The sequence below is a fragment of the Manacus vitellinus genome, unplaced genomic scaffold, assembly GCF_001715985.3.
Source record: "Manacus vitellinus isolate BGI_N305 unplaced genomic scaffold, ASM171598v3 scaffold_33_pilon, whole genome shotgun sequence".
Lineage (NCBI taxonomy): Eukaryota > Metazoa > Chordata > Aves > Passeriformes > Pipridae > Manacus > Manacus vitellinus.
Window position 1 is genome coordinate 7,549,647 of NW_021940478.1, and position 14,566 is coordinate 7,564,212.

A 14,566-nucleotide genomic window follows, 5' to 3' on the forward strand; every position below is an offset into this window, starting at 1 on the left:
GTTTCTTTATATGATGGAGGGCGTCGTGCCCGGGCTGGGGGAGGCGGGCCCGGGCCCGGAGGTGGAGCCGGCAGAGAGGAGCGGGGACTTGGCGAGCTGGAAAACATCTGAGGCAGTGACACATACCCATTGCTGGTAAACACGCGCTGCGGGCGGGAGGGCGTGCAGCCCGGCGCCCTCTCTGCGTCCCCGCTGGGTTGGGTTTTTTAAATCTATACAGACAGACACAAATACATAAATAGTCCGGGGAAACTCCTACCTGTGAGAGCCGGGCGGCTTTTACTGTAAAGACCCAGCTCGCTACACCCACCAGAAACGTCCTAGACGGCGCCGGCCGGGCCCCCGGGATGCTCGAGGAGACGGCGGGGGCATCCGCCCACCCACCAAGGCCGTGCCCGGGGTCGCTACCCTCTACCAGCACCCTCTGCGACCCAAGCCGACTTTGCCTGGGCCACAGAGCCGGGACCGTGGAGGGGGATGAGGCACGCACCCGCTCCCCGTTACCCCGGGGCGCGGGCTCTCCCCGTCCAGCCTATACCGTGTTTTGCATTCCCTAAGGTGTGAAATGGGGTCAAGGTGGGCAAGAGCAGCGGCGCCGAGCCCCGCAGGCACCGAACCCCGACGGGGCGGCAGAAGCCAGAGTGGGGCAGCAGCCGGGGCGGCTCTCGCCCTCCTGAGCCTAGGGCATGCTGTCTCAGGAAAGCCCATCTCAAGGCACTAGGACGCAAACCCACTTGCTGGCCTGCCTTCAAAGCCCCCTGCCCTAATGTGGTGGGAGCTGGTGGATAAAGGAGCGAGGTCCGGGCTTGCATGAAAGTCTCTCTTACCGCCTTTCAGGTTTCAAACACGTGTTTCATGCCACGACACTTTCTTGTTGTTGTTCTGTTCTAACGTCTCCAACACACATCCACATCCTTTCTGCTGTAACGTATCAGATCAAAAAACCAGTCATCGTGCACTGTGCTGGCAGGCTGCCGGCGTGGAGGGTACACACAGAGTTTAGGATATTAATTGCAAATCTTCAACGCCATCTTCTGAAATTTAAATGTAATTATCGCCACATTTTGAGGGAGAAGTGAGAACTGCAGGCATTTTTAGATATTGGGCTTATAACCACACGATCCATCCTCTAAAAAAAGAATTGGCAGTGCCCATCTGAAATCTTTTCAGTCCTGAGTTAAGGCACCTTTGAAACATTAAAATACATCTTTGAGATTGGAGGTGACTGCCACCATAAATCAAGATGAGCAACCGCAGCTTTACCAAAAGGCATCTGAAAGACTTTCTAAAAATCCAATTTCAATTCCTAGGGGTAAGATTGTGTGGTATTACTCAGGGCGCCAGCTGTAATTTCACTAAGTATAAAACCATCTTGAAATATATCACTGTAAAAGGAACACTTCTAAAGTCTTCTATTTTGCAGTTTTTAAACTAGCAAAATCTGAGCCAGTGTGAAACATGCAGATTGGATCCGCATCAGGTCAAGCCCTTCAGGAGAAAAATAAAAACTTTCTTTCTCAAATGACGGAGAATATTTAAAAAAACCCAGTTGCTCTTGTCCAAAGAAATCCATGTGTAGATAGCAAAGTGGATGAGTTGCACATTAAGAGAAGATAAAGTCAATCATAAAAACTCCGAAGAGAACATACGTAGAAAATTACCTGGCTGGCTGGTTGGTTGCCGTCTTTGTGCAGCAAAAACTCTATTACTAAACTATTTCCAGTTGCCTAAATGTTAGAGAAGATGATTAAAGCCAGACCCATATATGTACACTCAGCCTTTGCAAATCAGTCTGCCCATGAACAAGACATGCTAATCTCATTAGCTTTGCTGACTTTGTTATTTGGGGTTTCTGGACATCAACCATTTCCATTTAAGATGGCAAAAGTATGTAGGACTCCCAGTAGAAAACTCTGATCATTAACACAATTGCAGTGTCTCCACTGCAGCAGTGCACCAGTAAACTTCTGTTGGGTGCTTTTTGCATATACTGAAACAATTCCTCCCAGCCTTGCTAATACCTCACCACCCGTTCATCCTTTTCTAGTGTTTTCCACAACATTCCGAGTACCTGACTCTTCAAACCTTATCCAAAAGCCCTGCTACCTTCATGGAAGTTTTCTTAGTTAATGACTGAATTGAAGTCCCCTTGTGAAAATGCTCTTGCTGCTGTTTAACCACGGCAGTCACCACTGGGCCCCCTGCTTTTCACACTCTTAAGGTCACACTGACTAAAGGCATACCAGGAAAAGTGACTGTTTCTTCTCAACAGTCGCTCACAAGCCCTCAGCACATAGAAAGATGGCTTCTGCTTTCACCAAACCCCTCTGAAGTCCCAGCTGACTCACCTGGGAATTGCACCCAAGGCAGAAAAGCAAAGAGAGATGTCAGCTCAGAGCAGCTGCTGGGGACTCTCTGAAATGAGTCCCTACAGAAAGGGGCAGTGCTGAACCAAAGTGCACAAATGTTAAATGCTCTTGCACCCAGGAGTGTGTTCCTTTCCTTCAGGAAGGTTGCCCTTCCTCTCTGGGTACAAAGGCTCTTCTGCCTCCCTAAAATACCACTGGGTTAACACAGACTCTAAGCCAGGGGGACCTGTTAGAAATATGCCAAAGGCAATATGTCTGGCACTGGAGGCTTTTTGAGGACTGTGGCTCATTGAGGGGCTCTGTCTGCACCAAAGACCATGAAATCCCCTTGGGCACCAGCACAGGGGGAGTTCCTCGGTGCGGAAGAGGAACCTGCTGAGGGGAGTGAGGGGTGCTCACTCCCTCATGCTGCTCCCTGGGGTGGGAGAGTTGCACTGGTTACACTGGCCATCCATCTGCCCGTGGCTCTGGTAGGAGTGTGCTTGTGGCAGCGGGTCCCAGTGGGTCTGGCCCCCTGCACTCCTGCTGCAGCCCAGAGCAGGACCACAGCAGCAAGTGAGCTCCTTCCCCAGTGGTTCAGCTCTCCTCTTGAATGAAGACCCTGACCAGGGCTCTTTAGGAAGCCAGCAAAGCTTGTGCTGAAGCTCTTGAGCAATGACATCAGTAAATGCATTTTTAAAAGTGGATTAAGCCCCTAAAAGAGCTTTTGGAAAGCACACAGCTACGTGTCTACATCTTTAGCTGTCCCAAAACCCCTTTCCTGAGGTGGAGGTATTTCAAGGTCTCAACACCTTGCTGTTGGCACAGGTTTCTACCAGGGGGTCTTCTTCCCTCAGAAGTCCTTGCCAATCCCTGGTTGCAAGTCCCTGTGGAATTATGTCCTCTGCTGCCCAAAGCAGCAATGCAACTTGGACCCCAAACAGGAACACTAGTAAAGCCTCCCAGCACCACAGCTCAGTCAAAAGCACTGAAGCATAGGGTTGACTTCAAAAGTCATTTATATATCAGAAAGACCTCTGTGGATGTGATTGAATTCAGAGATACTGTGGAAATTCAGAGCAGATTCCCAATTATTTTGATTTGTTCCAGCAAAACACCTGCTCTATAAGCAGTCTAACAAGAGCCACAACAGGCAATTTTAAGCATCTTCTCCTGTAGTAACTTCAACTTCCGGTGTCATAAGAGCTCCCTTCCCATTTTGGAAGGGTATTTACAGTTCCTCCATTTAAAATAGTGACCCCTAAGCCAGTATTAATCTGTCATATATTTTCCATAATACTAATTGCAGAGACATTTTAAGCTATTAGAAATAAACTAAACTGGCAAGCATAGCTATGTCTTTTAAGCAGAAAAGTCTCACAGCCCAGTTGATAATTATTTTGGGTAGATCTGGTGTATGTTTTGTTTTCTTTTCCTGTATTTTCCTCTGCTTCCTAGCCAAGAATATTTCAAGCCAATTTTCATTAGGCTGCTTTCGTGGTACATCAGCCCGTGTGCGAGACTGAAAGAGCCCTTCACCACACTTTGAGATATCTTTCCTAAATTTGAGATATCATAGAATCATGGATTCAGTTAGGTTGGAAAAGACCTTTAAAATCATCAAGTGCAACTGGAAACCTAGCACTGCCAAGTCCACCACAACATAAGACAATACATTAACTGAAAAATCTATTTTTTAGAAACATCTGCAAATTAACATCACATAAAATGGGACTGCTATTCTGTGGCTTTCCTTTGAAGGGAAAAGGTTGGCATGCACATCCAACCAGTGTGGCACACAAGCAGCAAAGCACCCTTCCCTGATGCCATATCTCCAGGAACTTGGAAACCATGGGTTAACACCTTCACATCCACAAACCAACAGCAAAATTTTTATGGACTTACCACTCCTCAGAAAAGGAAGCTTCTAACCTCCTGATTGAGCAGCCTCCCCACCTCCCCACAGATTAAAGCAGTTTAATCTGTGCTAGTCAGACTACTTTCAACAGCAAGTAGCAGCCATAAATCTAAAGAAAAAAGAAAAATTATGGGAAAAGAAAAAAATTGTAATCAATTTCAAATAAAGAAATAAGGAAAGCATAGTTGCCATCATTTAACACAGTGAATTTCTGAAAATTTCTGAACATAAAAATGTATTTATGAAGACTATATTTGTTTTATCTTGAAATAACGATTTAATTTACATGTAGTCATTACATAGCCATTATTCACAGTCTCTGCCCGAGCAGCTGACATGTCGGTGACCTTCGGCTCTCTCCCGGTTCTACCCGATGAGTTCAGGCAAGGGAAGGAGCTATCTTCTTGGGGAGATAAGCATCACAAGGGTCATGCTTATTCACTTGATGCTGAAAGGAAATCTTTGCTCTTACCTACTTTCCTTTTTCTTGTTTCTTTGCATTTGATTGAAGAAACTGAAAGTTTCCAGTTTTGTTAAAAGGAGAAGCACTCGATTTTTTTAAAAACTCAATTTTTTACCAGCCACCATTTCCATTCTTTAAAATGTGTTGTACTAAATAATAGTAAGTATCAGTAGCAATTCCTGTTTTATAAAAGACCAGGATCTGTCTGGGGCAGGTTCTAGCTTTTAAAATAAAAACATAAAGCTAAACATGAAGTATTGCTGCAGGAATTTAAAATTTACAACACATAAAACCTCTATCATGGAAGCAGATCAAGAAAAAAAATCTTTTACCAGGTTATTTTTAAAGAATAATAGAGAACTCTTTTAGAAAAACTTTCGTTTAAAGTTGTTCCATTTTCATATGAAAACTCAAAACCTAAGGTACTTGATATTTGACAAAATAGAAAAAAAAACTGTTAGAACTCTCTTTTGAAGGTTTTAAAATTTACATGCTTTTGTTTGCTTATCATAGAATATTTTACCAACCTTTATTTTTGTGCTTTCTGGTTGGTTTGCTTTTAAGTGCAAAAAAGATTTAGTTTATAATGACCTTCTCTATACAAATCAGCCAGCTCTGGTGCTGGCCAAGAGATGTTGACAGCAGCCTTTCTCTTAAATAGTTTCAGACTTCCATATCTGCATGGCAGCTATCAAGAACTGCCCAGGATGAGGCAAGGGAACCATGGGCCTTTGCCAGTGATGTGAAGCACCACATGGCCATGTGTCCCCTATTCTCTGGAGTAAGAGGTCCAGCTCACTGCCACTTGACAAGTGTTACCCTTCATCCAGTGAATGAGGTAAATCCAAATTATAGAAATTTTATTTTTTTTTTCCATATCCAACCTCCTTTATTTTCAGTAAAAAAATGGGGCTCACAGGGGGTTAGATTTCAGACTGTCAGCCCACCTGACCAAATTTCTCCAGCTATGTTGTGTCCTCAGAGTATTCGCCATAAATGTAGTTTACAAACTGCACTCAAAGACATCCCAAATGTGACTAGCACTGACAAAAACCACTTATTGCATCTTGATCACCAAAGAAGTTAAACCAAGCTCTCCCCATAGAAGAGAAGTGGAACTGCTTCAGAGGGGGTACCTGATCTGAACATGATTTATTACAGCGAAGAACAAGGTAACAGCTGAATTCATGCCCTTGGAAACACTCCCTTTTTGGAGTCCATTTCCAAACTGTGGGACACACAGGGAGAGGGCCAGGGGGACTGTTGTCAAAATGGGACAAAGATACAGCTGGTGACAGGGGCACTGCCACTGCCTGGGTTGAGACACTTCCAGGATCATTCCCTTAAGTCCGTTCCTCCAGCAAGGAAAAAGTGACTTTCCTGGGATTTGGAGAGCAACGAGCACTGGCTGGCACATTGTTTGATTCCTGGCACGTTTTGAGTTTGTCAAGAGTCTGTGGCTGGATGACACGCCAAGTGTTGGACACCCCAGGATGTTGTGAGAGGCCCATGCCCAGGGGAAGGAAGGCTGCTGATGTGACTACTTTAAGTGCTTTTTGCTTTAACCGATAGTTGCCAGCTTTCATACCAGCAAATGTAAGGAGTGTGCTTGGATTCCTTTGTATCTAAGTTCAAACCCACATAATTTCCTGGGTTCAAAAGATCAACTTGGTTTTGTATATTTTCGGGTTGAAGTTCCACTTCAAAGAAACTGAGCTGCAAGGAGCTCAGTTAAATCAGAAAATGACTTAGAGAGGGAAGGGATTAGGGTGGTACAATAAGAAAAATCACTGAAAACTAAACACTGAACATTAAAAAAATCCACAAGAGATATGCTGCATATGTGTCATCCATTCTTTTCCTACTACCTACTACAATTCTCTATTAAATATAATACTGAGTTTTCTGTCATTTTAAATTGGAGCGTCTTTCTGAAAAGCAATGCAAAGCAAGGATTTAAATGATAGGGAAAGGAACTCAGGTGGGAGGGAGCTTTGGGAAGTTTCACTAAAGTCATAGAGGTGGCTGCCACTAAGATTTCTCTTCTTTAAGGAAAATGGGAGGGTCTCCAGTGGCACACCTGTGGCACATACAACCCTTTGGAAGGAGCTGTAGAATTTCAAACATCCGTTTTCATCCTATGTTGATTAGTGAGGGGTAAATCCTCAACCTTACTGAGCAGATGGTGATGAGATGCAGATAGCTGTGAGAAGGAGGTGGTGATGGTCTGGCAGTTTGTGTTACATTCTTCTTTTTGATAGACAAAAGAGGAACTCAAAGCCCCAAAGGAAAAATAATTAGTGAGCAAGGGAGGCTATAATCTAAAGTATTTAAAGAAAAACTCCCTTATCAATTGCTCTTCCTTAGGCAGCAGCACAAAGAACCTGCCTGTGTTTTTCTGTTGAGGAGAGACCTGGCTCATCATTCACAGGGGTACAGCATGAGTTTGGCTGTAATCTAGAGGGAGGGAGGAAGGGAGCCCTAAATGAATGTACAGTGGTATTTCACTTTGAAAAAAAGCATGTCAGTGCTCCTAGATGTGCAGAAGAATGATCTAAAAGGAAACAGGTCTTTGTAAGCAAGAATTTCGGTGGAGGGTGAGAATTGGGGGATAGCAAGCACATCCAGTCAGAATTTCTCCTGCTATCAATGATCAGTCTAGCATGTACATAAACTGGTGAATACCTCCTAAAAGTTTTCAAAAACATGTAACGCCTTCATTAGCTGTAACACCAAATGCAACCAAACATCAGCACAGCACTAGATGAACTACTCAGAGGTTTCAGCTCCAGCTCTTGGATCAGGAGGCCCCACAAAGCACTACACAGGTAGGGTGTCCTGGGCAGGGGGTTTGGTGCAAGATCTTGCAGGGAAAATTCATCCCTCTGCAGTCCTGTGACAATTGGGACATTTGTGTTACAGTCCTCCTTGCCAGGTACCTTTATAAATGAGAGGGAATGAGTGTGGAGAGCACTTGACAAGTCTTTCCTGCAGTGTCAGCGTCTCTTGGCCTAAGACAGCTTTGGCATGTGTTTTCTGTACCATGGAGTAGAGTGGAAGCAGCAGCATAATCAGGCGTCTCCTCCTCACTGATGCTTGATCCCTCCAGGCATGGGGTCAGGTAGAACAAGAAGGTTGTGGCAGAACTCCTCAGGGCTCATCACCTTGCGCTGCACCCCATGCAGGAGCCGGTTGCATGGAAACCTGCCAGGGAAGAGATGGAATTAGAGGCACAGGTGCTGCCCAAACATCAGGCTGTGGCTGGGACCGAGGGCTGCACTGCTTCTCTGCTGGCTGCCTGGTGTTCTTCTCCCCCATGGCTGGTAATGGGAGGCTCAGGAATGCTTCTCCTTCCTTGGAGAGCCCATCACCACAGTGCTCATAGAACCATATTCCCAAGGTTGCTGAGAGCATACCAAAGCCTGCAAAGAGCAAGTAAACACTGGGTAATGGAGGATAAAACTATGGGATGTGAGGGATAATACACAAGAGCTGAAACACTGCCAGAAGACGGGAGGAAACTTCACAACATTGTAACGTTGTGGCCACTTCAGAAAAAGAGACTTGGCTGCTTTTGGAAATGTCTCCCTGAACAATGAATATGTGAAATTATAGTAACAATACATTATTACATCTCCTCTCACCTTTCTCCACTTCAGATCACAGCAAGTGTAGAGCTGCATCCACAACTGTCTCATCAGGAGAGTAGCATTTGGGACCACCAAAGGCAGATTTGCAAGGGTAGAAGGGGAAATTTTCCATGGCAGTGAAGTGCTGCTTTCCTTCTAGTGAAAAATACTCCCCTTTTTAGACATGTTGCCCACATGGTTTTATTTCACTTTATCTCAGGAAAATCCTGAATATTCTCTTGATTTCACCTGACAGTTGATGCTGGCCCACTGTGCCTTCTGAGGAGTAAACAGCTGCAGCAACTGTTGACAGCTGATGCAGCCTGGATGGCCTCTTCCAATAACTTTTATACCAGGTTGCTCTTTTCTAATGGTGAAAAAAAGAAGAGATCTCTGCATGCATGGCTACCCCTGGTTAGCATGAACAGGAAGGATGCTCTGAAGGGTGACTTACTAGCATGGGAGAATGCTTCCCTTTTGAAGCAAAATAAATTTTTTCACATTGTCAGTGATGCAAGCTTCGCCACATACACTTCTGCTGAAGGTGCTGCATGCTAGAAAACACCAAGAAATTCCCTCACCCACTTAGCATTACTCATTTTGTTACATAATTTTTTTTTTCCTTTTGCTGCAGATTGGGTCAATTAATACATGACCCTTAAAAAAAAAAACAAACAAACAACATCTGTCTGTTGTGCTTCTTTATAGCAAATGTAATTCTGGCTGTGACTGAGCGGGAAGGCACCACGGGCTACTGGTCCAAGCAAGATGGCATGGATAACTTGCCATTGGTTTTACTGCAGCACCTCAGGCCCATGGTGGGAGAGCTTATCCTTCATTATCACCTCTGGATATTCAGACCTACCAGACTTACAAAGGTCTTTGGAATCCCCTTGCAGTGCTCCCCAGCTCTTACTGCCAAGAAAGGACACAAGTTGCTGCCGCTGGTTGCTGTAAGGAGCATATTGTCAAATGTGCTAGGTTGCTTTAAAGTTTTCTTTCACAGACATACGGTCCTTGCAGATGGGAGAACTTATGTGTGATATGAGAAGTAAGATGAAATCACATTGCATCTCTATGTAAGGCAAAATCCTGTTACATCTCTTTGTTGCTGCATAAGCCTTTCCCCCATGCTAGAGCTGCAACTGGAAGGGGGAGATGGGGGTGGAAAGAAAGAAAGAAAGAAAGAAAGAAAGAAAGAAATGACCATTTGGTGGCCTTAAATTGCTACTCAAAGCATTGAATGCCAGATCCTGCTGTCAATGAATTGGAGAGGAGTTTCCCCACTGGCTTCACTGGGAACAGTGTCCAGGCCAGGGGCTGCCTGTTGCACAGGGACAGACAGTCCCAGTCCTGCCAGTGTAAGGGACTGCCTGCTGCTACACTGCCCTAGCAGCTGTGAATTATGAGGTTTCCCTCCCCAGCTGCAAGGCAATGACTTTTTAAAAGACTTTTTGAAAAGGACAGACAGCAGTATTTAAGGGGATGCAAACAAAATTCCCTGCTGTCACAGTGCTTCTGGAGTAATAGTAAATGCTCCACATAAAATGGCATATGTATTGGGCTTCTGAGGCATCTCTGGGGTGAGAACTTTACTGAGGCACAGTTACTTCCAAGTCTCCACAGCACTGGCAGCATCATATTACTAACAGCAGTCTCAGGACACAGCTTCAGTGTTGTTCCCTATCCATCTAAACTCCAGCCTGAAACCTAGATCAATAACCATTTAATGTGTGATATATCTCAGTATGATAGAGAGCAGTGCCTAGGTAGCCTAGTTGTCCTACGTCTGGGATAGGTGTGCACTTCCACATCAGGCAGTCCTCTTAAACGGAGCCTGGGAGAGCTCCAAGGACTGGTGCTTATATTTTATAAGGCAAATGAGGAACACATCATATATTGTTGGAGAAGCAGGCTGTCCTCATTAGGAAAAAAAAAAGTATCTGACAGAGTACGCAAAAACATCATTATTGCTGCCCAAGGCTCATTTGGAATTCATATGACAAGGGCTCTGCTTGGGATGAATTCTTTCCTCTTCCCTCAAAGGTCCCCTTGATTTTGATGCTTGTCAGAGGTCAAAAAGGATCCTTTTGGCAATCCTCAATCTATAAATTTACACTTTAAAATATTAACTCACGCTTCCAGAGCACAGAGGCCATCCAAAGAAGGTTCATAAGGCATAGCAAGATGTTACAGCATGGAAAAGTGATCCAGAGTGGCACAGAAGCAGAGAGTCACCTCCGTCTTCATTGCATGTATACACAAAGCAGCTACAGCACAGAGGATTGATAACTAGTGTAGATGCCTCCCAGTGCCTTGGGATGAGGATAATCGTTGGTGCCCCTAAACCGCACAAAGCAAAGGATCTGATGTTATATCTGCAAAACTGAGAAAAACTGTTCATCTCAGTGCACTTTCATGAAGCTCCTCAGTGCTTAAGGGAGCAGAGGTTGGTCACTTGCAACATCATCTTCAGCTGCATTTTTTGGTTCCTTTCACCTCTCCACATAGGCAGGAGTTTGAAATAGGAAATACCAATACCAAGAGTGGAAGTTGGGCCTAGCTTCCCACTGCTCAGCAGAACATCAGAAGTCAGAATGGGCTCATGTAGCCAAGTCTACAAGTCCAAAATCTTACCATGGAATCACAGAATACCAGGTTGGAAGGAACCTCAAGTCTCATCTGGTCCAACCTTTCTTGGCAAAAACACAGTCTAGACAAGATGGCCCAGCACCCTGTCCAGCTGAATCTTTAAAGTGTCCAACAATTGGGGAATTCACCACTTTCCTGGGGAGATTATTCCAATGGTTGATTCTTCTCATTGTAAAAAATTTCCCTCTTGTGCCAATTATAGTTTCCCTAGGAGTATCTTGTACACACTAACCCCTTATCTTTGCCATGTGACTCCTTGTTAAAAGGGAGTCTCCATCTTCATTGAAGCCACCCTTTAAATACTGGGCATGGTTGTTCACAGAACGGCTAACTACTAGAGAGGCATACTGGTTGTTCACAGAATATATACCTGAGTTGGAAGGGACCCACAAGGATCATCAAGCCTAACTCTTAAATGAATGGCTCATCCAGGGATCAAACCCACAACCATGCAACAACTGTGCAAATCTCAGTGTTGGTCAATGGTGACAAGGTCTCCCCTAATCCTTTTTTTCTCAAGGCTGAACAAACCCAGTTCTCTCAAACTTTACTCACATGTAAGGCTGCCCAGGCCTTTGATCATCTTTGTGGCCCTTCTCTGGACCCTTTACAGACTGTCCACAGCTGTGGGGACCAAAACTAAGCAGAGTATTCCAGGTGCAGCCTGACAAGCACTGATTACTGTGGGATAATGACTTCTCTATCTTTGATGGTGATGCCCTTGTTGATGCAGCCCAGCATCCCATTGGCTTTCTTTGCCACAGCAGCACACTGCTCACTCATCTTGAGCTGCTTGTCCACCAGGACCCCCAGGTCCTTTTCCCAGCCAGGTAAATCCCAGTCTGTGACAGATGCCTGGATTATGTTTTCCCAGGTGCAAGACCTTACACTTGTCCCTGTTAAACTTTGTAAGGTCCTTGTTCACCTGCTCTTCCAGTCTATCCAGCTCTTCCTGAAGGGTGGCTCTCCCTTCCAAGTGTCCACTTCCTCTCTCAATTTGGTATCAGCAAATTTCATCAGGGTATCCTTGATCCCATCATCCAGAGCACTTACGAGGGTATTGAACAGTGTTGGGCCCAATATTCTTCACCAATGCATTCATGCTCTCTCCGCATATTCCTACTCCTCACAGGAAACATTGGAACGGTGCTGTAACCGTTGCATTTTCAAATGCAGTTTACTGACAGCCAGTTTGTGCATACACTCGAGGCTGAAACCATCAGTTTGGTTAGTCATCATGTTTTCATTATTGGGTTTGGGGATATTTTTAGTGCACTGAGATACAACAATCAATGAAATTCTCAAAGAAGGGTCCTTTTCCTTTCGCCTTTCTGATTGCACATAATAATAGCCATCTTTTCTGCCCTTTCAGAAAATCCAGAACAAAAATTTTACCTCACTGTATCTTTCTCAGGAAAATTACACAGCTCCTGAAAGTTTCTCCAGCTTTTCCTTCCAACTCCCACAAGTGCTGCTATTTGCTTACAGAGCTTTTCCCTTGTGATAAAGCGGCAGTAAGCCAACAGAACAAAATCAAAGCCTTTCTTGGCTTTTCTCTAAAAACATCATTATGCTTTTCTCTTAACTTCACTGAGCCGGACCACTACAAACCCCATTAAGATCAGCTTATCTGTTATGACTGTTCACCTCCAGGGACTTAACAAGCACGCACCATGGCTGTCCAACACTAACAGTGTTAGAAACTGAGAATCACTGATGCAAAGCTCCAGAAGACTGTAGGAAGAAGAGAGATTTCATGACAAGCCGAAGTCATACAATAACTACAAGCTTTTCTTTTCCATTAAAGGTTATGTGTTACTTTTAAAGACAATCACAGCACATATCTGCATAAGTCAAACAACTTCCATTTTTCTTGTTCCTGCAATCAGATGCCAGGACTTCAAACACACCACCTTGCTGGAAGATCTTCTGAAACCTTAAGACTGGGATATATTACATCAGTAGCCTTGTTTAAATAAAACAATTACACCTCTATAGAGGGGATCTTAATAAAATCTTCTCACATCTAATTATTATTTACAGGTGGAAGGGAAGGAATACCCTAACAGGGGTCTTCCTTTTTCTGACTGCTATTACTTCCCTCTAGGACCAACTTTGCATCTGCAGGGCCTGACAAAAATCATCCCTGAAATGTGAAGTTGCTGTTCAATAAAGCTGCAACAACATGCGACAGACCAAGAATATTTATCACCTTCCTTTGAAGGATGGCCAGAAAACAAAACTGCCAAAAGCATCGTTGACTTCTGAACATGTGCATTAAAGGCTTATCTTAGGATTGCGCTCAATGTTTAAAGCTTCCCCTCCAGGTCTTCAGGCTAATCCTCTCCCAAACAGAACCGATTCAATATTACCCATGCACACAGTTAGCTCCCAGTTGGCTGGGGTACAGCTCATCCAGTTTGCCAGGAAACCATGGCATGGGTCTGTACTCTGCGCAGCCTGAGCTGGGCAGGGTCGTTACCTTAGGCCTAGCCTGTCTCTGTGCATTCAGACATGGCTGTGTCCAAGCTCATCTCTGGGAAGCCAGGGCGTGCCATGTCAAAGCATAGAGCCAGCTGCGATGCAAAGGCAGGCAATCCTCATCACTGTGCAGGTTTTACTCTAGGTGATGGAGACACAACCATATTTATTACCATTTCCCAGGAGAATATGGCTATTTCAAGATTTCCTTCAGGCATCATCTTCGATGTCTTGTATTGAAATAGCATTTCTAGAGTCTCATTCCATCCCTTCTCAAAAAAAGCGCTCCTTAACTGCAACCCAACACTACTTAGAGAAGGCTCCTGCTTACTTTAATTGCAACCTCCTGTTTAAACTGGTTATTTGCCCTCCCTTTCCCCCAACAAGCACACAGGTGGAAATTCTCTTGCTCAGAGGTTCACAGGACTTCATGAAATATGAAATTAGAATATAGCTTGTTTAAAACAGCTACCAATGGCTTTCTTCTGCAGCCCACAAACCATTCTTGTAACCAAAGCCACAAAAAAGGAGGTATTTTTAAATGAGCCGTGCGGATTGATTCACTGATTACTGTCTCTTCCCCCCCTTTATTGCTTCCCATCAGAGCTGGCAAATCACTCTGAGAGCACTCACCAAACCATGCTCTCCCTACTCTTACCTCTACTATTTCCCCAGCCTGGTCCCCACACAAGTTATTTTCAGTAGGTAAATCATCTATTAGTTTCTAACAACCCTAATATACATGCTTCAAATTAAAAATGGATTAAAACTGTTCAACTTTGTTGAACAAATGATCAGCACAGAGTCCAGCAACTGTCTCCATTCAGTCTTGAAGGGAGGGAGGAAAGCCTGGAGGGATTAAAGGAACCCTAATCACCCAGCTTAGCAGTGGAGGCAACATCAAGGAGACTTTGGCCATCAGTAGAAACACAGAGGCTTCTCCAATACACCATTTGCATCTACTCTGGCTCGAAATTAAAGGTTTTCCTTTTTAACTACGGTGCCCACAGCAGGTGCTGCAAGTTCCCCAGCACTGCATGGAGTTCGATGTTGCAAGGCACCGAGACCCCCAGAT